Source organism: Vidua macroura, chromosome 2, assembly GCF_024509145.1.
Source record: "Vidua macroura isolate BioBank_ID:100142 chromosome 2, ASM2450914v1, whole genome shotgun sequence".
NCBI classification, from domain to species: Eukaryota; Metazoa; Chordata; class Aves; order Passeriformes; family Viduidae; genus Vidua; species Vidua macroura.
In genome coordinates this window covers 68,942,567-68,968,554 of record NC_071572.1, presented here as the reverse complement: position 1 = coordinate 68,968,554, position 25,988 = coordinate 68,942,567, and the positions used below count along the sequence as shown (strand labels likewise).

Below are 25,988 nucleotides of genomic sequence, written 5' to 3'. Positions count from 1 at the left end.
ATGACACCAAGTGCTTTGTCTTTTATAGCTTTTCGGCTCAGGACTGCCAGCAGAGAATAGGATTGCTGCGTGCCCCGCCGCAGTTCCATGCTGTCAGACAAACACGGATATTCACAGGATGTACTCCTCACAAACTCCCTGCCTGCAAGCGCTCCAAGCACTTTGCCTTTGCTCTCCACTCATGGGTTCACTGAAGGATTAATAGGCAGATTACTATCACTCTTTCCAATTTCAGCTTACTATTATTATTTCTCTGACTATTGGGGGGAATTCAGCCTTATAACAAAGAACAGGCATTCCCTGTGTTTTTTACACTTAAATTGTGCATTAAAGTCTTAAATGGGACCAAAACAGAGCCTGTGCCTCATGCTGGTCTGCTGCAGAGAGATAATGCTCAGCTTATAAGCCTTCACTGAAGCAGCAGGACAAACCATGCTTCACCCCGATAATTTAGCAGGCCTTGGGCAAGTAACAGCTCAGCAGCATATTGATGAAAGGACACTGTTCTATTAATATTCCCATTGGGAAGCATTCAAAAGACCTACTTGGAAGCAGAGCCACTGGCCTCTTTGCTGTCTGCACCTGGTTTCCAACACTGGCTTAGGTCACAAAACAAAGAAAACAAGCTGACTGGGAAAGATAGAAGCATTTATTCTTGCGTGGAAAGAGGGAACCACTCCTTTGGCCCTTGCAGCTGGGGTGTGCCATCTGGGAAAAGGCTCCAGACCAGAAGAAAGAGGGAACAACCTACAAACACGTTCAGAAAAAGTGTGGCAGAAAGAAGGGAGAAGAAGCCACTGCAATGTGCAAATGTGTCACTGGAAACATCATGACTGTGGAGAGAGAGAAAGAAGAGTGACCACAGCAGCAGCAATTCCTGGGAAACAGACTTTCCACAGCACAAGACAAGGTCAAGCACACATGGGAGTGATGCTCAGCCAGGGAACCAATGTGGTGTCTGCTGCCATGCCAGAGGTGGTACCCCCTATTGTCCCCCTGGGTCTCCAGTGAGCACAGATCCCTCACCCTAGCACTGGTGCTCATCATTCCCTGAGTGGCTATGGTGGCCAAGGAGTGAGCAGCCCCAAATCATCAAGGAAAATCACCACCCCACACAGCTGTGCAGATATGTGGATAGGTCTATATACAGCAGGAAGTGAGATGGGAGGGGCACAGGATGCTTATGTAGGGGGTGAAAAAGGCTGTGAATGAATATGTAAATGGAATTAATACACAGAATTCTGCTCAAGGAATTTTTCTGCTCCTGACCATGCCCAGGTACAAAATGGTTGTTGCACCAATCACAGGGTGAGCATTATGTCTACACTTCCTCAAGTGCATTAAATGACACAGTATGGAAAGTGGGCTTTTCATGTTTGTCTCAGCTTGTCAGAGAGCAGGTGATGGTTACATGGAAAGACAATACAGGCACCAGCAGGCTGCAACCATTCTTGTGTTGTCTTGCATAGCTAGTTCAACACTGTTATTCAGCATCTGGATAAGCTTTTCAGCCTACTTCAGTACAAGGAGTTGGAAACAAATTGGAAGTATGTTTAAACTAGCCAGATTGTGCAGAGCTCCACACAGGCTCATCCATCCTGTTCCTTAGACAAGTTTTGCAGCTTGCAGTAAGTCCTGTGTTGCTGTGGCAACCTCACTGCTAATACCTGAACTAGCTAGTTTAAGGAGATCTTGGATATGCCAGCATTACACCGTAGCCACAGCAACGTGAAAATAGACTGGTACTCCTTCTGAAAACTGTAGGACACTTAAATGCTGTAGCTTTGACTCCTCCTCCCCAAGGACTGAGGCTAGTCTCAAACAGCAGCAAGACTGGGAGACTGGAAAGACAATTTAGACATAACTACAAGGCCTTAAGGGTCCAATCCCCCTGCCCGTTTCCTGTGAAATCGTTAATGAATGTGACCAAATTGCTAACCCCTGGACAAATAAGAAAAACATTGACTGAAGGGAGATCTCTCTTGCAACTGGCCTTGTTGCTCTCACATGCCACATACTTCCTACACCAACCAAGATGGCTATTACAGGTCGTGGACTGCTGCATGCCTGACTTTCTGACTCCAGAGGAGCTGCCCTGTTACCTAGGCTATGCAGCCCTGGAAAGGTTTATCTCCTTCCTCTGTTAGCCAGAGCCCAGGGCACAGTAACGCACAGGGGTGGCCCTGTACCCCTGTCAGCCCCTGACCTGGCAGGGGATGGGAGAGCACTTCTCTCCAGGGAGGTCAGACCAAAACCTCCCACCTGCACCTACAGCATAGCAGAGCTAAAAGGCTCCTTTGCTATTCCAGTGACATCATTATCCTCTTCTCCCAGTTGGGATGACATCCAGTTGAGTCCTTGCCAGATCCCAAGTTTGCAACTGCAAAATGTATATCCAGTAGGGTGCTTTCAGCATAATTTCAGATACAAAAGATAAGAAACATGAGACTGGGGCAGAGGTGGAGTTCAAAATCCTGTATGAAAGAAATGTACTAATAGTTTGTCTTTGCCAACTGTGGCCCTCAGGAATCCTGTTTCTATTCAGTCCTTCCCCAGTAAAGCATCCCAGGCATCTGAAATTACTTTTTTTCCAGGCTACTGGCCTGCAGCTACTTCTGGGGTAAGACACGGTATCCATAAAGAATGTGTGTCATGTTGTATAACAATGGGTTGGGTGAGAAACAGGTTGTTCAGGGGAAAACTTCTGTTCACACAAAAAAAAAAAAAAAAAGCCCCAGGGGCTTTTCATCTGTGGATTATGTGCACAGCAGATAAACTTTAATTAAGGAAGCGCTCAAAAATAACCTGTATACAGCAGAATCTCCTGGAAAGCAATTTGTCTTCCTTGGAAAGCTAAAAAGGTGAGTCAACCCTGCCAGGATGTATTCAAAACCATCTCAGTGGAAAACAAGAAATCTGTCTGTCTTATCTATCTCCCAAGCATTCATGACATCTTGGCTGTTGTATTGTGGCTAGAATAAAGTGACTCTTATTACTAGTGTTTGCATGGAATCTAGAGTTCTCAGTCAGGAATCAGGTCTGGTAGGGATAAGTTTCAGATATTAGTATTCCATCACCTCCCTCCCCTTCATTTACACATTTATGCATAAAGTAAACTCACGCCAATACTTAATACTGAGACATTCATGATACTGTTAGGGTACATGCAATGTACTGCCATTTTACACAGAGCAAATGTCCTCTGCTTCATTTAGTTTTAAATAAATCATAGCTCCTGTAATGACAAAATGGTATCACTGAGGCAGTGAATGAAGAGCTAAACAAATCTATAAAAGGACATAGTCAAACATGTCCATTTTTTTAATTTAGACTATCCTCACACACCCAATGAAGCCAGTGTGCAAAGCTCTGCCTTTATGAAACACACATTTATGTCTCTATCTACCCAGCCCACAGCATCTTTACAGTCCTAGAGGGATGATCCTCTCACCATCCCCATCTGCTTGTCTGCCACACCTCCAGGTTTCTAGGACATCCCTTCCCATGCAGACTGTTCCTGTAAGTGAAAATTTCCTTGCTATCATGTAGGTGAGAGAGTAGGAGATAAATTAATGTTAAATCACAGATAGGGCAGAGGTTAATTCTTAGGTACCAGGAATGTAGAAATTTCCTGGAGCCATGACAAGAAGATTTCTAATCTCTGGCTGCTTTTACACTTTCCATCTCCAAACTCACAGCTTGGGAGGGGGGGGAGGGGGGACGGGGAGGGGAGATGGTGGCTGGTGGTGTCAAATTATGGCAAAGAATTAAGGAAGTATTACTATAACCGCCAGACCCTTTTAAATGTCTCCTGTGCTGGTACTTCAGGAAAGGAAAAATGGAGAACCTAGGTATTTTCTAGATGTTCCATGTGTTTGCAGCCACATATAGGCAAAGAAAGGAAAGAGGACTGAGTGCTTTGGTCCTCGCTTGCTGTTAGTCCACTTGTCTCTCATGGTGTACCTCATTGTCTTTCCTTGGAAAAAAATAATCACATTGTTTCGCATTCTGAATGCTGGGGTGGAGAGACCAAGAAAGAATTTACCGTTTCACTGAAAGATACTTGAATATTACACAGCTTCCTCTGCTTCTCTCTCTATCTCTCCCTTTCCTGGTGTTTCTCTGCCCTCCAATATATAGCATGTATTAACCTCCTTGACATTCATCCTAGCATCAGGCTGCTATATGCTCAGCCATCACCCTGGTGTCCTGCTCCTTTGTGTCCTTAGTTAGGAGCTCCTCTTCAACATGACACCAAATCCCAGAGCCCTTTGGTACATGTGGCCATCTCCCAGTATTTTGAAAACGGTGTGCTGGGAGCCCAGATTTAGGAGTTACACACCTTTCACCAGACAAGGCATCAATAGGCCTTGAGCCTGGACATCCATAAGACCATTGACACTTAGCAATAACACACTTCACCCATTTCACCCAAGGAAAATATGATACCTGATTATTATTGGGGAAAAAAAAAAAAAAAAAAAAAAAAAAAAAAAAAAAAAACTGTGTTCTCCACACAAAGGAATAAGGGTCCAAAGTCATTCTTTTCTCATGAGACCCGTGCTAAAGTAAGTGTGGAAACCTTTCCTTCAGTTATTTAGGTGAACTAGTGCTGAATCACCCAAACACCTGTGCTATTTGTGGGGTTAAGAGGCATCTCAGCCCATGCTCTGTTCCTGACTAGAACACAATGTATCTTCTTACTGATGTTACTCAAGGGCACTTGGACTCACAAAGAATTTTAGGCATCCAGCTCCCAGTGATTTCCCAGGGTTGAGTCACCTCAGCGTTTTTCATGGGCTTGGCTCCCCATGACCTGATTTGTCTCAGAGACGGCATTTAAGGAGCAGAATGTATTTAAAGAAAAGACCAGCTGTCTCCCCAGAAGGAGCAAAGCACGGACACGTGAAAGAGAGAAAAGGCTTTCACGCTTTGGGAAGTGAAGAAGCAATTTAGCACACAGAACAGCTTTTTTAAACCCAGTTAAATGGTGTGAAGACACCTGGCTAGAGGATGGCACCTGTCAGCACAACCTGTCTTCAAGGTGAGGAAACAAACAGAGTTCCTTTATTTTCCCAGGATGACTATGGTGATGGTGGGTAAAACACCCTTGAGAATGAAAAGGTTAATTCATCCCTCTGAAGGCCTATGCAGGATTGTTCCCCAGGGTATAACTAGCACGGTTTCAGCTCTCTGTTTCAAATTCTCTAACAATGGGGTTTCCACCCTTTCCTCTACAAGATCCTCCCATATGTAGGAAAATCCCCTCTATTTTATGGTGTCTAGATTAAAATAAGTTGACAGTCAGGCAGATGGATGGATGTTATTCACTCGCGTACAGTGGCTGCAAAGAGAGGTAGAAGACAATCTAAGCTAAAACCATTTAGATATTTCCAGTGAGCCTTCTGAATAAATCCATACTCTCTTCACCTGTTTTGTGACTCTCCCTTCTGTCTGTCACCCTGTTTCTCTTAAGCTGGTGGTCAACCACAGTGTCCTCTACCACCCTGAAGCTCCAACAGCTCCAGGAGTTAAATGGAAAAAGGCACTCACTACTGCTTATGTTGCCTTTGCAGGCTGGGTGAAAGAAAGTAGAGCCTTGCCCCTGAAGAGGACACAAAAAGGTTGATGTTCAGGATGATGTTCATGTTTCTGGAGCAGAGAAGCTCACAGGGGAAAACACTTGCCTTGAGTCTGGTCTGGGCTCTATGGAGAACTTTGGTAGTTGTGGGGCACAGCTGCACTCACTCATCTTTCAATTTAGAGCACACAGAGTCTCAGAGACAGGACTGGGTTGGAACTTGAGAAGGGGGTGCTTTTAAAGTTCATGCCAAGGGTGTGTGTATACCCTGGGGTGTGGCCTAAGTGTATGAGGGCACTCCAGGCCACAAGGTCTGTAGGAACTGTGTTGAAGGTGTTGAGGCTTTGGCACAATCAGTATCTATGCCCTTGCTTGAGGTTGAATCCTAGTGCATACTGTACTGTAAGTTGTGTCTAGTCTCCTATTTGGAGAGAAATACTTGTGTCAATCCAGAAGGAACCAGTCAACAGGCATTCAAATCGAGGGATCAAAGCCTAGAAAGGAAGCAGGAAAGTATCCAAGCTGACAGTGTAAATCTACTACCAAAATAGCCCACATTGAAGAAATTCAGCAAAAGGACCCGGTGGAAAATTTCCCTTGAACTATGATTTGATTAGAAAAGTCCATTTAAAGAACAGGTTATTTTTTATGTAGATGTGCTTAGATAGAAATGCAAGCTCGCATGTCACTGGACTAAAGAGAAATTTTACCTTTTTAAACTCAAACTATGTGGTTTGCTTTGTTGGGTTTGGGGCAGTTTGGGCAATGATGGTTGCTGCTATGTGGACTATTTTGAAGTAGCACTTTCAGACTCTGAAACCACAGTCTGCTGACTATGAGCAGGTAATGAAACCCAGAATTATCAATGTCTCTCCCTCCCTACATTTTCTCTCCCAGTCTGGATTTTTTTCCCTTTTTTTTTTAATTTTGGACTCGACAAATTTTTTTTAGGGAATTGTTATATAGCCTCTGGTGGCTCAGAGTGACTGCCCCTATGAGAGCTGGACACATTTGCTTCTGATCTAGCTGCACCCAGGGCACAGAGGCTAATTTCCTGCTCAGACTTGCTCCCCTGAGATCTTGGGCAGACAGCTGCTGAGATTCCCTAGAGTCCAGACTTATGCAAGGTCTCCAGAATGACCTCCATAGCAAGCAGAAGCTTATGTCCTGCTCCTACCCCATTCCCTCCATGGCAACACAGGGCACCCCATCCTTCAGGCCTGTCGACACCACTCAGCTTGGTGTTGTTTGCAAATATGCTGATGGTGCACTTGATCCCACTGTCTCTCTCACTGAGGAAGACATTAAATAGCACTGGTCCCCATATAGACAGACCCCTAAAGGTCACCACTTGTCATCAGTGTCTACAGGGGCTTCAAGTTGTTGACTGCTACCCTCTGGAGGTAACTGTCTAACCAATTCCTCACCCACCAAAGATTCCTCCCATCAAATCAATCTCTCCAGTTTAGAGAGAAAGATGTCATTGGGGACCATGTTAAAGGCCTTGCAGAAGTCCAAATGGTGACATCTGTAGCCCTTCCCCTGCTCACTGGAGTAGTCACTCCATCACAGAAAACCACTAGGTCAGTCAGGCAGGACTTGCCCTTTGTGACACCACCACTGCTTTATATTGAGCACCTGTACAAAAAAGAAAGGTGTTTCTTCTCCTGAACTGCAGCTATAGCCAGGGTGAAACACTGTGGCTGTCACCTGTGCCTTCAGTCACACACAGCAATTAAGCTTCAGGAGGGACAAAGGTGTGTATCCCTTTATTTATCCCTTAATTACATGGTGAGCTGAAGAAAGCAGAAATAGGATTTTTGATTGGGATCTAGCAAGGCGAGTACAGTAAGTAGTGCCTTTCTTACTGTTCCATTAACCTACTGGTCAGATCTTTGTCTTTTGTTTTTCCAGTCTTGAAAGAGAGCCTAGCTCCAAGCATCACCTTTAGCCAACAGCTTCCCCATTCACTGAGGAGCACCATACAATCTTTCGAATCATCAGATCTGCTCTTAGCAAAACCAAAAAAAAAAAAAAAACAGAGTTGTAGATCTACACAATTTGACAAACTTTAAAACAGCTCTGCCTAAGATATCCTCTTCCACAGCCTCTTCAGCTTTAGTTCCAAATAGATCAATCCCACAACCCCTCTGCAGAGCTGAACTCTGTGTGTTCCATGATATTGTATCCCCAAAGTGCAGCAATCCATTGCGAAGGCTTCTACCTATCAGTATAGACTCTCTCTTCTCACTGGGGTAGCTGGCTTTTTATAAGCTGCTGGTTCTGAGGGATTCAACAGGTCTCACTGGCATGGCCTCTCCTTAACCAGCCAGGAGCAGGAGTAGCGCTACTGGCTCTGCTTCTTCCTCCATAGGATTTCCTGACCCTGTTAACACAAGCCTCAGTTTCACTAGGACAGGATATCAGCCTAACTGCTGATATGAATGAGGGTGTTAAGTCTGGATCTGATCTTCATGGTAGCTCAGTTTATTGATTTGTGTTGTGGATTGTCATGCCCATTGGGACTTGACTGACCCAGAGACTGCCCTTATGCATCCCCTGGCTTGCCCTGGCCATTGTCTCCACCCAGCTTTACTTCACTGGCACCGGTCTTGATATTTGCCCCAATCTTCTACAAGGTTGCTGACAGGATTGTTGTGACAGCCTGTATATGAATTCACCACAAGCAGAGGGTTAAGACATGGACCCATCTTATGAATCTGAATTCTTCACAGCAAATCTGTCTTCAATGCCAGAGACCTTACAGAAAACCTTATGTGAAATAATTCTTGGCCTACATTTACTGTTCATTTCTCATATGTGTTTAAAGTAGAAGCAGAGAAGGAGAGATATCCACATCTCCTCCCTGCTTAGGCACTACTACAGGTGAGAACAGGAAGAGTTAGACCTACTTTTAACATGTCAAATACATGAGACAGGTCACTGGTCCCACTATGAGCTTTTTACATACTGCTGACTCACAGAAAAGTGTGAGAAGATCCAGACCATTTTTTCCTATTCCTTCTATTCCAACTTATTTAGTGATTAATGGTTGTACAGTAATATTATTTGAAGTCCGGTGCCAAAACCAATGTCAGATGATGAAAGTGGAGTTTCATTTCATTTATTCCAGTGACATTTTGCTAGGGATAATTTTTACAATATCTGTGTGGTCCACTGCTCCAAACAACTTACAAATGGAGACATTGTTTAGTTCCAGAAGGACTCTGAACATAATTAAATTAGCATTTGTAGTGCTGCAACAACCTCAAATGCATGGTGTGTAGCTCAGTAAAGTATTGTGCAATATTTAAGCCCTGCTCTTATCTACTTCCTCCTGTCAATGCAGGATGAGAACACCCTAAAAGGGGGCTTAAGTGTCTGCCAGAACCTGAGAAGGTCTCCAGAGGGCATGTGTATGACACAGCTTCTTTCACACAAGAATCTGGGCTTGACTGCTTGAGACCATGCCTGGTTTGTGTAACTCCAGTGCTTCCCAAGGTCTGTAAAACTGATAAATCAGGCCTGTGATTGCTGCTGTCACTCCAGAATGGTACAGTCTTGAGGGCATAAAGTTGTGCCACACCCCTCTCCTCTCTCTCCTCTTCAGGTGAGTTGTCACCAGAGTACAGGCATCGTTTTGACTGGGAAGATCCTGAACACAAGACTCAGTAACCCCAGGGCTTAGTAATTTTTTCTAGACCCTGGCACTGAGCTATGGGAAATGCACACGTGGCTTTAAGCCATTTTGTTTCCTCCTTTGCTCCTTTACTGTATTCAACCCTATTGAAAAGGGGGGAGGGGGAGGCAAGCCTGCAGTGCCTACTGCAAAAACCGTTGTGGACCCTGCTATTTTAGTGCTATAAAGACCCCTGGCCAAAGGGAACATGTTGAATAGATGTGCTAGGGAAAAAGCCCTTGGAAAAAATCTTTGGATCCACCACTTAAAAGGGCTAGGATATCACAGGCACATTTAAATAGTCATCCAGATCTTCTCCTAATCTTCCTGCTGCAGGACAACTGTTAATTATTTCATTTTTTTCACCACCCTGCTTCCCAGTTTAAAGTTGTTATTTAAAAAGGGCTTCAATAAGTATTTAGTATCTTGACCATAAGGTCTTCTAGGTTTTTTTCCATCCTTCAGTCAGGAAGCATGTCAGTAGCATCAAAGCACTGCATATCACAATGTCTTTTCCCTGGACACACAGTTTAGATGACTCTGCAACTGGTGCATCTGTAGCAGAACTGTACTCTACATCCAGAAACCCCTGGAGCCCAACGTGGCTCAGAGGCCCCCTGGCAGAGAAGCTGAAGGAAAAGGGACCCTGGTAAGGACTCCTACGATGGCTGGGCAGGCAGAATGCACAGAGCTACTTCCACGTCTTTCTACTCTAATGCAGGTGTGATATGGAAATAGGGTTTTCATCCTGAGAAGGACTTACGGATTTCTGGAATAGGAACCTTCTTCCCTCAGAACACATGCAAATCCAGACAGAAAGCACTGGGAAGCTTGCACAGTTGATCTAACACCAGAAAATGGACAGTATTTCCTCTTCTTTTAGTAAGGGACAGTTCACACTGAGTGACTTTGTCACACACTAAATAGAAAAGAATTTAAAATCTCCAGGGTTCTCTAAACCCTCCCTGTACAGTGCAGCATGGCTGATTTTGTTCATCCACCATGCAGGAGTGGTTTTTACCACTCTCTGGACATTTGCCCCAAAAAAATTACTCTCTGGGTTCCTGTGGCAGTTTATTCCTTCAGTGAACTAAAAAATTCCTCACAGCATTTCAGCCGGCCCCTGCATCTTGTCCATGCCAACATTAGTTTGTTTCTGCTTTCTTAGTAACACTCCTTCATATATCAATAGCTCTCAGTTGTTATACCAGCTCCTTCATCAGATCACTCCTCCTAGCCCTCTTAAACCCTAACCAGAGATCTTACTTGATTACTGAATTTACATTTGTTCTACTTAGAAATTACTAAAATCTCTCCCCAGCTTTAATGAATAATGAAACACTATACTTACAAAAATAGTAATTAGCAATATAGCTCAAAATAAATCAATGTGTGGATCAGACTCCCAAAGGCAGGAGGAAAAGCTGTAGCCATTAAAATAGGTGGAGTTGAAAATAGCTAAGCACTTGGGGATGAAGAAAGGGAAAAAAAGCTTAAAGGAACTTATGAATGGCCATGTCCTATAGATAATTAGCAATCCACACATGGATTGCTAACACTGCCCTGAGTCTGACTGCTCCATTTCTTGACAGTTCCCCTCAAATACTATTCAGCACATTCAGGAGTTTTCTGAGGATGTCAAGCAGTTAAACAGCCAAGAAAAGTAAGAGGAAATAGAAGAATGTCAAACCCTCATCAGTGGTTGTCCAAGAATTTCCATCAGGGCTCTTATCCTTCCTTCCAGATGAAGGAAGAGGTGCCCACTCTAAGAAAAACCAAATGTATGAGGATTTACAACACTGAAAACCATTATTATTTCCACATCCTTGGGATGGATCTCCCTTGTGGTGTCAGAAAGGAAGCAATTAAACAAGCAATGGGAGATAAGACAATGGGAGTGTGTTGAAAGGGCACAGAGAGCACACTGGTTTACAGAGGAAAAACAATTCAGATACTACAGCAGCCAGCTTATATCCCCTAGCACCACCTAAATATAGTGTTATTTTTTGGTAGAAAGTCATGATTCTGCTTCTTCAGGAAGTCACAGGACAAGGCTGGTTCTTGCCAGATAAATTTATTGACCCATTAACAATAAAAATACCAAATTGTTCATAAGACACAAGTCAAGCAACTCACAGGTCTGCTCAAACAAGCCAGATTATGGTATGCAAATATCTATATTACGTGACTAGGTCATGTCACTTCTTGTACTATACTTTTCATATTAACTGGTCCCTCTGTCAGGAAAATAGAAACGATGCAAAAATCATGCAAATTCCATCATAGTGAATGATTATCTATCTAAAATTTTAGCCCAGGAAGAGTATAGTGGTTTCTTTTTTTTTCTTTTTTTCTTTTTTTTTTTTTTGTTTGTTTGTTTGGTTTTTTTTTGGGTTTTTTGGGTTTTTTTGGGGTTTTTTTTTTGGTTTTTTTTTTGTTGTTGTTGTTGTTTTTTTGGTAACTCTTTCTTTTCCCTCCTTCCCAGTCAGGGGGAGGAAATTATATGGTACAACTGTCACCAACTGCATGTCACAAACACACACATATGTATAAACATAAGTAAGTGACTAAGTGAGCAAATTTTAATGAATATACTGCCTGAAGTCAGTCTGCATTAATTCATTAAATCCTACGGAAATTAAATCAGAAATTAACCCTAAATAGGGAATATTTTCAAACAAATTAAATTCAACAAGACTCATTTGATTCTTTCCAAAAAGAACAAGTTACAAATGTACAAACACTTTCTGTACTCTCTCAAACCAGCCATTAAGTTTTTGGAATCTGCCTGATCCTTAGAATATCTGGGGATACTCATGTAGAATTGCACCTGCTGGGGCTTTCAGGTGACTAACATTTTGATTTCAGTGCAAAGCAGAGAAAAAAGTTTCTACATGTAATTTCCTTTGGTTGCAGAAGCAATTATTTTGAAGCCTGAAGAAAATATAACACATTCCCCCAAGATGCCTGCTTTACAGATTTCACAGAACTTTACCACAAATTATTGACATTTTAGTATACATTCCTATGCTTTAGCTCTAGTGGTTCCCTATAAACTTGATTCAAAGAAGAATTTAAGGGCCAGGTTTTAAGGAATGAATGGTGGGATCTAAACAAATGCCTCATTGCCTTAATCTTATTGAAACCAGTGTGAATTAGGCACCAAGGCTCTGAAAATCCTTCTAGGCTCCTGCCTATATAAATCTTATTTGTTAGGGCAGTTCTGTAAATTACCTAATACCACCCTGCCACTGTTTGGAAAAAGGCTTGTAAATATCTGCTGCGAGATTGCAAAGTAAAACAAAGTAGCTTAAAGAAGACTTAAAGCGTTAGTAGGAAATCTGGATATTTGGAGTTTAGGAAACTCAGGGGTATAAAGGGATTACACTAAGATCTTGCTCCTAGTCTTTGCAGTTGGAAGTTGAAAGTTAAAATGCAGGAGGGAGAAGTTTGGCAAAGGAGAACAGAGGATCCCAGGGTTAGGGCAGCTAACAGATGGCTGTCCTACACCTCTGCCCCACCTTTGCTGCTGATTCCTCTCTTATCCTGGCCCATGCTTTTCATGGGGTCATTCCAAGTGACAAGTTCTGCATCTCTGAGTAGCTGACTTCAGACACCTTGAGTCTCATTTGAAGCAGTGCCGAGCACTCAGAGCTGCAGCTGACAGTAATGGGAGATGTTTTCAGATATATGAAACTGAAAACAAAAACTATGAATAAAGGTCAGGTCCTCTGTTTCTGAAATTCAGGAGATAAAAACTAGGGCATCCTAGAGACCAAACTCTTCATGCCTCAGCTGTCCACCTGCAAAAATTGAGTAAAAATACTCAGTTATCTCACATGGGTGTTGCAAAGATTTACTAAGTGATACCAGGGATGTGCTCAGAATCCCAAGACAGCTCAGGAGAAAATTTGTATTTCTGATTTCAGAACAAGGTTTGAATATTATTAAGCAAAGTTGTGGAGGTCACACACTGACTTATTTGAGAATTCAAAATATTGAGTAACTGCTCATTAAGTGAGCACTGTCCATTCTGTGACCTGAATGTGGTCAGAATCCCTGAAGAGAAAAATGTGTTCCTGTCATTAGAAGTGTACTGAAATGCATTCACAAGAGAAGACCCTACTGAAGTTGCACAGACAACTACATTCCCAGTGTTGGCTTGTTTTTTTTTTTTTTATATTTGCCTTAGAATCTTTAATAACTTTCTTCTAACGTAGTTTCTCCGTGGTCTTTATCACACATACATTAACTCATGCTGCAGCTGAAGTCTAAATCTATTCCCACTCCCAATATTGTGATATGATTCAACTTTTACCCAGATTTCACTTTCTAAACTGTAATTAACTACATCATGGGAGCTCAAACCTCTTGGCTTCATCAGCATCTTACAATAAACCCCAAAAAACCCAAAACAACTTTAAATGTCCAAGAGGTGTCAAGCCCCTAACCAGTACCCTTAGGCAAGGTGTGAGATTTTTCAACAAGCTGCTCCCAGGCAATGGCTCCCCAGGATGCCAGCATCCAGTGTGGAATAGGATGAGGCCAAGTGTCCAGCTGAGTCCCAGAGCTTGTAGGAAGCTGGTGGCCTCAAAAGCCCCTGGGGGCTTCCTCCCACATGGAGATATGGATAAAAAAGCACTCGTAGCATCAGCAATGTGCTGGCAGTAATACAACATATCTCCGTGACCCCAAGCTGCACCAGGGGAGGTCCAGGTTTAACATGAGGAGGAATTTCTTCACAGGAAGGGATGTCATGATTGGAATGGGCTGTCCAGAGAGGTGGTAGAGTCGCCATCCCTGGAGGTGTTCAAGAAGTGACTGGATGTGGCACTCAGTGCCATGGTTTAGTTGACAAGGTGCTGATCAGACAAAGGTTGGACTCGACAATCTTAAGGTCTTTTCCAACCTAAATGATCCTGTGATTCCATTGTGGAAGTTATATGTCAATCACTCAGTATCTGCCTCTGGGTCGAAAGCCACAAGTTGTCCATCCTTGATTTAGGTGAAGCAGGATTATCAGTGGAAAATTAAGGATTTTTCTTAGCAAAAAAAATGAATTAATAGAAAATACATCTTATCTGGCAATTTAATGAATACGGCATCAGGGAAAAGCCCCCTAAAGATTTAATCATTTAATATGTACAAAAAAGCTAATGAACAGAGAATTACTTTGTTCAAAGGATCAGCTATACCCTTGCCTAGTTTTTGTCAGCTCTGTAGCTACCCTGGAACATCAGAACTGGAATAGCAGGGCTGCTGCAGGGCAGAAGAACAGGACATTGATAGAAGTGGAAGAAAGGAAAGGCAGAAATCCTGTTTAGCACTTTCCATGCTCTGTATAACTGAGCACTATTTCACTGCCACTGGCAGCAAAATGACCTTCTGTTTACACCACAGTACTTGAAGCTTGTGGTTTTTAAAAAAACTGTGCCTATCTCCAATTCTGATTAACTTCTCCAGGCATTTCTGAGCTGCTCAGCCTTCACAAATGGATTTCCTAACAGCAGAAATGCTTGGTATGGTACCCCTTAGAGGTATTCATCCTCTGCTGTTTGCTGCACCTGACAGCAAGAAGAGTTTAGAGGCAAGTATCTAAGAGAAGTTGAAAAACTACAGGTTGGGGATATCAGCATCGATAATACCATAATGCATGAAGCTGAGAAAAAATGAATCATATGTGAAAGATGGAACTGGCTGGATTAATGAGGCAGAGCAACAAGAAGCACATTTTGCCTTCTGCAGGGACAGTTCAGGACCATGGAAGAGAAGGAAGCAAGCCCTGCCAGTGGGGCCACTTACTGCACTTTGTGAGATGGGAAGGCTGACCTTAGCTTGGTAAGGCCCCTTCAGTTCGAGAGCAGGTGCTTACAAGTTACAGTATTATCTGCTGTGGTCACTGCTTCTCCTGCTAGAGGGATAAGAAACCAGCGAAGTCTCACAGTCACAGATACTTCCAATAAATCTATCTCCTGATGTAATCTGGTCCCTTTTCTGCCACCCCCTCCATTTCTGTGCTGTAGCAGTGCACATTTCCACAAGCGTGACAGCAAGGTTAGCCTAAAATCCCATCTGCTTTGGGAATAGTAGGGACTATAAAATCCCCACCATCTCACAAAAGCTAACACAAGGTCTACATTTCCACTGCCTTCCTGGCAAATATGCATCAGGTTTGGCCCAGAGAGACAACCACGCTTTCACTTGGTAACATCATCTATTTCTTCCCTACACTGGCAGCCTCTCCACTTCCATTCTTAAGTGGCAGAGGGACAATGTCCTTCCTCCAGACCTGCAAACAAGACCTTCTCTTTTGGCCACCTACACTGCCTCCATGAAATATCTCTTCTGATCACTCTGTCTTGACTATCAGCTCTACACCAGGGCTTTGTGCACCCCTTGGGGAAGTAACTTTCTTCTGGAGATAATTCATGGACACAGAGGCTTAGCAGGCAACACAACAGTTCAGAAGCAGCTAGCATATGTAGCCATGGTAGGAAAAATTCCCCACCTGTGCCTGACCAGAAAATTGTGTCCCATCTTACAAACCAGAGATTTGAGAAAGGCAATACAAATATTCATGGTCTCCACAGTAGCAACAGCATATTCAGATTTGGAGAAGGCTTTCATCAATAAAATTATATGACAGTGTACCACCAAGGTTCTTGCCTCTTCTCAGGCTCCCTGTTAAGCACGGTTTGAAGGCTCTGATCTCTTTCTTAAGCACATCCTAGTGTGGAGCTTATGATCTAGACCCTGTTGTGAGCACAACCTCCCCACCTGGAGATCCTCTGGGGCAACAACCCGGAACTCCATGAGAACAGCACAAGCTCAGAATACAGGCCCTATGATAGCATGGACCCGCTTGCTTCCACTACTTCAGGGTCAGTTCTTCCTCCAACTGAGTCCCGTAGGCAGATACATGTTCCACCCCACAGACACAAAGAAAAAAAGACTGGCAAATACAGCAAACAAATTATTTTCATTACTCGGTTTATTCCAGGTGAGGAGAAGGGAGGGGAAGAAGAGAGGAACAAACCTATCCTTTTTCTGTCCTTTCTAGATTAATACATTCAGAAGGGATGTGAATGCTAGTTTAAAAGCTGTTGGTTATATAAAGAGAAAACAGGCAGAATTACTGCAGCAGATTATTCCACTTTCTTCTGTGCCTTGGTTTCTTCACATACAAACGGAGTAATAACAAGAGTGTTCCAGGACTGTTGTTTTAAAGATCTTCCCTCCAATATCAATGAAAAGTGTAGTACTAGTTTCAGTGATAACAGCTTTGACCCATTTTTTTCCCAATTATTTTGCAATCTATCATTCACAGACACAAGTCAAAAGTAATGGGACTCATGTATTACATAAAAAGCCTGTCTTACAATCATCTTTCAGGCACATGTTAAAGGCAGAAGCAGAAAATGTAAAATGGAGACTACCTCTGAAACCTCACTTTGACTTCCTCCTGCAGATGCCTTTTAATAGTCTTTATTGTATCTTTTTTTTCCTTGAAAATGTTCCCCACCTCAGCTACTACAAAGGACAGAGCTCACAGAGTGGGTAGCAATTCAGTATTTTCCTCTTATCCTAATTTCAACCACAGCAAAGTACCTTATTTGCCACGCATCATTCAAACCCATCACTGAACTCAGAATACTGATTTCTTCATGGTTTTTCTCTGTGTTGCTATTTTGCCATAATATCTCATTGCTTCACAAGCCTTAATGGATATTCTCCCAGAGAGATAGGTGGGGTTATTATCTCTATTATACAGACACTAAAATCAAACAAAAAGAGGTTAAGATCAAAATGGCCAGAGCAATGACAAATTTTGGGTCCTCAATTTGTGATGCCTCAGATTAATATTTCCCCAGCTTTGTGTGTGTTGACAGCAAACCTCCACACAATACCAGCTCTGCACTTCTGCAAGTCAGACCCCAGGTGTCTCAAACTGAGAATCCAGAAAACAAGAACACACCAATTAATGGCCACCCATGGAAAACCTCATTTACGTGGCCTTTTCATATCACATAGGAACTTGTGACAAGAGGCAGGAAAAAGCCTAGTTCTTCAGGGCAGTATTCAAATGCCAAAATACAAGACCATTCTTCTGTTTTTGAACAGCCCCCTGCCCAATTCAATACATAACCTTCATCAATGGCAGTAAATACAACAGGAGACCTATAGAAATCAGCTTTGTTTATGGCAAAACTCATTTAATCCCTAAGTGTATTCCATTCTGTGCACTGAATGAGACAGGGATCCTATTGAAAAAAAAAAGGTACCACTGTTTGATCTTATAACTAAGAACCACATTTTTATGTCTATTCATGAGAGAAGACAAATTAAAGATGGATAGGCAACCCTTTTAATTAATTTTCTGTATACTAAGTGTTTGACTTTGAAAACTAAATACATGCTTAATAAAGGTATTTAATCTTTTCTTTTAAATGTAAACTAAAAAGGGAGAAAATAGGAAATTTCATCATTTGAAATCATAATGTTCTCCTCCTTTGTATTAGAAAGGTGCAACTGTTACCTCTTAAATAGTTGCAAAATTCTTTGCACTTTTAAAGCTTTATTCCTCTAATCTCATCAGACAAATAAATTAAAAAGCCACAGTGTCTATTTGAAGAAGACCCCTACCAAGAAAATTATTGTCCAAGCAGGAAAAGCCCAGCAAAGTTTGATGTAGATGAAAAGATTGTCTTTGACTATTGCAATTTATCTCATCTCCCAAAAGCTGGGTAATCCTGACTATAGGCAGGGTGTCTTGTTCCCCCTCTTGTGTTGTGAAAAGACTCAGGAATAAACAAAGGATATCTTCCTAAGGGTTATACAGATTTAGCATGAGATACTGAAGGATACCACATATCAGCTTTAGCTCTTCTATATTTCCATGTAACAATAGCTCTTCTGCTGCACGAGAATACATCCAGAGAAGGTGAATTATATCTCAGTATATTTTATTCTCTATTCCCAGCAACCACTGGGACACATCATAATGGCAGCAGAGGGGATTAAGCACTAAAGGTGACTTCTAGTAGGAATACAGCACTCTGTTTGGGAATTTCTGAGTGACTGCCGTACAAATGCTTTGAGACAATTCATGTCAGGCAGGTAGAAGGAGCCACCAATTGATAAATTCCTTGTAAGAATTCTCCTATGAAAATAATAAACAGGGCACCTCGGTGTGGAGTTCCAGCAGATGTTTGTGTTCAAGAGACAGATGTTGTAACTAAGTCTAGGAAGAATGTGAGATGTCTTGCTGAAACCATAGCCTTCAGTCCGCTAGAAAATATAGGTAGAACTGGGCACCTCAGTACTGTAATACACCAAGTGAATGCCTTTAGAACCTGGCTATAACAAAGGCTGGAATGACATCTGAACAGTCTGGGTTTAGGCAACTTGCTCTGGTTATTGGGGAGGTATCTTCTGGTTTGGATCCAAGCCCTGAACCCCTGTACTGAAAAGAACAACTCCAGTTCCTCTCTGACAGCATGTCAGTAATAACTGACATGTAAATGTTTGTAAATGTAAATGACATTTACAAACAGTAAATAACTATTTATTCAGTATCTCAGTGGACACACTAGCTTCCCAAAATTATGGAAGATGTTGATCCAATCTCTACTGTACCTGAAAAGATCTCAAGTCTTACCTCCCTCCTACAAAAGACTGTTTAGAGCAAGCTGCTCCTAGCTTTTCCTGCATAAGCTCCTTGGCTTTTTCCATGGAAGAATTAAATAATCATCAGGCCAGAGACAGAGAGCATACAAAAGTAAATATCACTTTATATCCTACTGGTTAAGCACACTCCTGCAAGAGGATGGACTGGGTCCAGGTTCTGCTTCAGTGAGTATTTGATAATAATCATATGAAATAGTGTTGAAGGAGCACAAGAGACCATTTAGTCCATCCTCTGGTCCAGAGGTACTTCCTGCAGCCCTTCAGTGACTGAAGCTGCCACAGTTTACTCACTATATCACAGTGTATCACAATCTTTTCAGACACCTCATTAAAGACCATTACTCCTAGTTTTATACATCATGGGCAGCAGGAACAGATTGCTCCTATTTTCTTTCACTTGCCAGACTAGCATGTGGACCACTCTTGGCCTTATTCCTTTTAGGTTAAACAACCCTAATTATTTCAGTCTTTTCTCCTTTTACCTTAAGCAATTCTCACTATCCCAGTCTACATCTTCTCACTGGACCACACTTCCTCAGAGTGCAGTACAAAACTAAGGCAGGACATTTCAGCTGAGTCCTACATGTGCACATCAGAGCTGAAGGCTTATGAGATGGTGTCTGACGGCCTGCGCTCCCACTTGCACAGCCTGGTAAGATGGTGTTCCCCTTCCTGGCAACAGGAAAACGTTCTAGCCTAACCCTGAACTTGTGGTCCTCTAGAGACCCTGTCTGCCTTTCTGAAGGACAGCCTGTGGTCTCCCATGTAGAACTGGCTGCAATATATTAATCATTCCCATGGAGAGCACTTCATATTCACTCTGATGCTGTTCAAACCAGGTCCCTGGTTTGACAAACTTTTCTTGAACTACAGTGGTTTCCCCTAGCTCACCACAGCTGGCTTATGCCATCTGCAGATTTTATAAAACACTTCCTCTAGACAGTTATCCAGGTTAAAATTATAATATAAAGTACAATGTTAGTTAATGAAAATATGAAGCATTAGCAGGCCACAGCACAAGCTTGTGGCAACGTGCTCAATAGTCTTCCGTTTCAACAGGAAATCAGTGAGAATTGCTCATTGAGTAAACTTATCTACACCAGTTCTGCATCTCTGCTGTAATGCCTTCCTTTGGAACATGTTTCTTTGCTTCATTTATGATAAAAGACTGTGAGATAATGTCAAAATTCTTACAAATGACAAGGTATGACAACTACTTCCTCTGTATCCACAAGGCTTGTTACAGAAGAAAGCTAAATTAGTTTGACATGATCTGTTCTTGACAGGTCTGTGCTGGCTCCTAATAATCTCTTTTATTTTATTATTTCCACCATTTTTTTTTTCTCCAGGAATGAAGTTAAACTGGGTAATCTGCAATTTCTTATCTTCTACTTGTTTTCAGCCTTCTGACATCTCATCCAGGCCTCATGAATCTTCAAAGCATTCAAAGCTTATGGTTCAGAAATTGCTTCCCTCACCTTTGTAAATAAGCTAGGATGACTTGAAAGAACCATCTTACATCAGTACATCCTGATTTGTTCTGCCCTTTTCCTAGATCCTAATCTTCCTCCTTTGTGGCTCCTGTTACCTCTTTTAGCCATCAACTTGCAGCTGATCACATTACTGAAGATATGCAAAATGGGCATAAAATGCTTTGGCCTTATTAACAATGCTGGATGTAAAGCTTCAACCACAGCTCTCCCCTCCTCTCCATGAGCACCACAAGCAGAGAGAGTCAGGATGATATTATTTCACTCTCTTGCTCTGGCTCAATTATTATTTTGTCTATGTATTGAGTTGATTATGGGTTATAAAAAGGATCATCTAGGCATGCCAGTAAACAGCCTAAGAATGTTATGGGGACTTTACAGTTTTAAGTGTAATTGTGTGAGGGCTTTAGGCACCTCCACCCTTAGAAAGGAAGGAAGCTTTAAAGTTCTGTATCTTATGACAGACACCTCTAAGAATGTACTTCAGTTTAGAACAATCCCTTATTTCTCAGTTCAGAACAATGCTAAAATACTGTGAGGCATTTCAGACTCCTCTTGACAGTCACATCCTGATTAAAAAGTAAATAAATTCTACAAGATAAGGCATTGTCTCATGGTATTCTTCCTGATTTGTGGAATCATACCACTCAAAGAAAGAAGACAATGAATATAAGTAAGAATTAACTGTAAGAGTTCCTATGAGCCATTTGGGTCATTTTTCACTAATTTGTCATCTTTTTTTTTTTTCACCTTCTACAGAATCTTGTACACTGACAACATAATAGAGGGTTCTTTTTGCTGTATATCCATTTTTACCATATAACAGTGAGATTCAAGTATTGTTTCACATATTAACTTCACTAACTTTTTTTCTGAAAGTTATCCAACTTCTGTTTACTTCATGGAGATTTCAGCTGGCTTCAGTTCTTCAGTTATTTTGGGGGGAGGTCTTCTTTTTCTTGCTCCATTTGTCCTTTCCTTAGGGTTTTATCTCTTCTATCTGGTATTCTGAGTGGAATTTAGGATACAAGGGAAAGGCCATTTGCCAGTTCTGCACTTTAGGCAGGACTGGTTGCATCCCTCTAATGATTTTGACTGCAATTTTAACAGTCAACATTAAAACATGAATTTTCTGTTGCAGTTGTCAGTCCTCAGAACTCTATGTAGGACTGGAAATTCTCTTGGGTTTTCCACAGGAAATGTAAATAGGAAGGGTTAAACCCACAGTGTTACATCTTTGATCAGGCAAAATCTCCATTCTGACAGAATCATCTCAGCCTGTGCAATCCAGGTTGTTGCAAGTTGCCAGTCTGACTTCTCCAACATAACAAGCTAAGAATTAAAATGTTAACAGTAGGTAAAGTGAAAGTTCACAGTTCTAAGGAACACAGTGAAGTGTCCCTGCTGGGGGCAAACTTTTGGTCCAGTTTCTATAAGCCCCTTTGTCTCAGTTCCCCATCATTCAAGTACTGTCACCCAGCTTCACCACTCCCCTGAGCACAGCCGAGCAGGTGATGTCCTCCTTGCATTTGCTCAGCAGGTGATTTCCAGCAGTGGATTTCACTCTTACATGAAACCAAAGGGCTGCAATTTTACTGTCAGCAAATCAGGCACTGACACCTGTTTCTTTATGTCTACCATTCCTAACTAGATGACTTTTTGTTAAATTATTTATAAATCCAGCACTGAATGCCTTACTCCTAAAGCTGTGGGCAGACAGAAGGTGAAATGACGCAAGGCGAACAATGGTCAGCTCAAAACCACTGTGGTTTACATCCTGCTGGTTTCAATCTGAATTAATATAAATGACTGGCATCTTCTGCAAAAGAGCATAGCATAGTACCATGGTGCCCAACCTGCACGCCCTGGAGTACTTAACATTGCAGATTTATAAGGTCATTGGATACTGTTAATAAAATAAATTAATTAGACTCCACTCAATAGTCTGCTGAACTGAATGCTAATTGATAAGTCTTAACAGTTATAAGAATAATCAGAACTGTAAATTATTCTGTACATAACCAATTATTAGAAATCATCCCAATTAATAAAAAAAACTGAAGTTCCTGAAAACACTGTAGCACTTCTAGGCAATTGTGGGAAGGGTGGAATGAAACTAGCTTCAGATCCAAACACACTCCCCTGCACCCCTGAATTTTAGGGGCATTCAAACCAAGTAAGTGAGATTCTTTTGGAGCCCTTTAGCTTTACTAATTACCAGCTCTTACAGAAAGGTGTATCCTCCAGAGAGAATGCTTAAATATTGTGAGATGACCCAGCTTTCTATATATAGAGATATACTGTGATTATGGTTGGAATTAATTCAAGAAACTTCGGCTGCAAGATGAGTAATGAACGGGACTGACATTTATTGGTCACAATTTAAGAGACTGTAAGTACATCCTGGCTTCCCTTTTGAGACATAAATGCCAACCATCCCTGGATGGCAGGTTCAGGACATCCTGTCTTGGGCCAACAAGACAGCTGTAGCACAGCCTGCCACCCAACAGTGGCATTAGAAGCCAAGGGACAAGCCTGGAAGGAGCATGAACCATCAGGAAAGCAGGAATGCTGACACCAGTTTGTACTGCATGCATTGCTCCTGTTGCAGCCATACCCTTCCCAGCTGCTGCTGCGGCTGGGCAACCTTTTACCTAAGCCAAGAGCAACGTGAGAAGTGAAGATTCACCACTTTGCTGTCTCTGTCTAGGGATGCTCATTTGTGTCAGCTGCAACTCTGCCCAAGTGGAGAACTGGGGCAGATACAAAAGCAACTGGAGGACAAAGAAGGAGCCCAGTTTTCCTTCAGATACTGGTGCCAGGAAAGGTGAAAGGAGCCAGACCCTGGTGGTAGTGGCTGATGCTGCCAGCAGGAGCACTGCACGGTCAAGGGAGCAGGGGGAAGGCAAGGAGCAGAATAGATGGGAAGAGGAGACAGAATGAGTAACCGGTGGAGACAGCAGGAGCAGTGTAACTCCAAAAGTACAAATTCCGTTTGCTGTATTAAAAACAAATTGCTATTTTCATTACACTATTCCTTCACCCCATACACATATTGTAGGCTGGATCACTGTGGTGGTCAGGAAGGAGCTACCACTCTGGTAAATAGCAGGGAGAAAACTAAGTTGTAGCCCTACACTCAGGCTCTGGTCCATTGTAATAAATCCTGGGCCTGAGAAGAAAATCAGTGATTTGTGTTGAAGGAACTCAAGGAGCTAATAAACATCCTAGCACTGCAGGAGTGACTGAGGATGGATAAAGCAGAGCTTTGCCTGTCTAAAGCATCTCTCACTTGAGGGCTTCTGAATCCCTTTTTTTTTTCCCTACTCTAATTGTTTAGTTTCCAAATTAAAGAAGTATCTTGCAGAGACGGCCACAACAATCCGAGAATGTATGCTTAGATCAAGTCAGAAAGCAGGTTAATAGCACTGCCAGAAAGAGAAACCATCTCTCCTTAAACCAATTCCTCTATACTGCCCTGTGGTGCTCACAACCATGAAAAGCCATTGAGTTTTACACATGCACTCAGCAGGTGATAGAAAGAGTCCAAAGGAAATATAAACACCTTCTCCACTTGAGGCCATCAGAGCTCTGAGGTTACATGTCACCTCCTGGTGTGCTCAGGAGGGTCTTGGAATTATAGATTAAAGGAATGTGGATGGATTCCTGACTTTGATTTTGGACTTCAGATGTTGAAAGGTGTTTCATCGGGGTACCTGCTCTGGTACTCCCATAGCAAGATATTCTATCAGCAAACATTTGTACCCTCCACCATGCCTTTCTGGATGACCAAACTCCTCTTATCAGCCCAACATTCCTCTGTGTAGAGTTACTGGGCTACGGTTGTTTCTTTACAATACTGAACAACAACAACTGGGATTTCAAAACTCAGATGCAGACAGGTAAGGACTGCTGCCAAATCTACCCCTGAGACCTGTCAGACTCACAGTAAACAGGGGAATCAGTGACTTCCAAAGGGCATCAAAACAGAGAGCAAAAGGTTTCTCATCTTCAGGTGTCTTTAGAGCACTGTCTTCAGAGCTATTGTTCATTCTCAAATCCAAAAAGAGCCCTCCCAGTGTAAGGAGGAAGCCCAAAGCAACAAAGGAATCACAAGTTGTTTATGTTCAGGAAGAGGACAACGGGAGGGTTGTACAGAAGGAAGGATGCATGGGCCAGCAGTGCATGCACTGAGCAAATGGCAGTCAGCAATGCACCACCAGCCTTCCACAACCATACAGAGGCCTCAGCTTATAGAGCATGGTGCTAATAACACCAAGGTTGTGGGTTTCATCCCATATGGACCATTCACTAAAAAGCTGGACTCGGTGATCTTTGTGGATCCCTTGCAACTCAGAATATTCTGTGATTCTGGTGCTTTTGCTTCAAATTATCTCAGCCAAAAGCAGAAGCAACCTTCAGGCTATTGCTGCTGGTAATACACCAATCCCTCAGCAGATACCTGTCTGCTTGGTAGAGATTAGGCAGGACCTACTTCTGCCCCATGTCCTCTGCCATGGACAGCACATGGAGCACACAAGTCACTATGAGGAGCACACGCCTCACTGCACGAGCACAGCAAATCCAAGCAGGAATACACATCCTTCGTTTGCATCATGCAAGACTATCAGCCTGCCTTCATCTTGCAAGGGTCAATGGGCCTCGTTCACCTTTCCACTAGCACAAGAAGGCATTGCAACTTGGCAGCTGCCAGCAGTGAGAAATTCCTGCTCTCTGGGAAACGGGAAATTCCTCTCCCTCTGGGAGAGGGAAATATAATGTCTGTGCGGGATGATCCTGGGATGGCATCACAAAATCCAAATCACATAATATTCTGAGTTCAAAGGGAGCCACAAGGATCATCAAGTCCAGCACTTAAGTGAATGTTCCATCCAGATATTGATCTCACAACCTTGGTGTTAATAGCACCATGCTCTAACCAGCTGGCTAATCTCAAGGTCCAGCACACCTGGCCTGCAAGGAGAGTGGATTTGAGGTGAAAACACTTTGCATTTTCTCCTTCTAGTCAGTCAAAGCCACATGACTGAAGGAGAGGTCCCTCATCTTCATCCCCAAGCGATGCCCATCCTCTCAGCTTACCATGGACAGAAGCCTGGAGCTACAGCTCATTTCCTTATCCTGTGGCAGGAGCAGCTCTGAGAACATTCAGGCAGCCTCAGTGTTAGGCCAGGACAAGTCCTTAGATAATACATATTGGTTCCTTGGGCTGCACATGTGTCCCCAGCCTGGCATGGTCACACAGAAGATTCAGTGCAGCCCTCTAGGCAGGGGTGCCTCTGCCTACCAGTGGGCACTGCCTGACTTGTTTTTGCTGGGCCTTCAATTCAGGAGCAAGTGGCCAAAGACAATTTGGATCCACAGACTGATTTCTTTCCCACTAAGCACTACCACTGTCCTTACTGTCCTTCTCCCAGTGGAATCTCTGCCTGCAATTAGTTCCGTAGGAGGGGGCTTGCCTGTGCCATTAAGAATAGTTACATTATATGATCTAGGAGAAATCAATGTCTCTAATAGTCAGCAAAGGCAGTGG

The 25,988-nt window shown here is 42.6% G+C and overlaps 1 protein-coding gene across 1 annotated transcript in view; it reads right to left on the bottom strand.

Moving 5' to 3' along the window:
- The window catches only part of GAP43 (growth associated protein 43), a 58,001-nt gene that overhangs the window by 28,105 nt on the left and 3,908 nt on the right, over nucleotides 1-25,988 (bottom strand). The window lies entirely within an intron of this gene.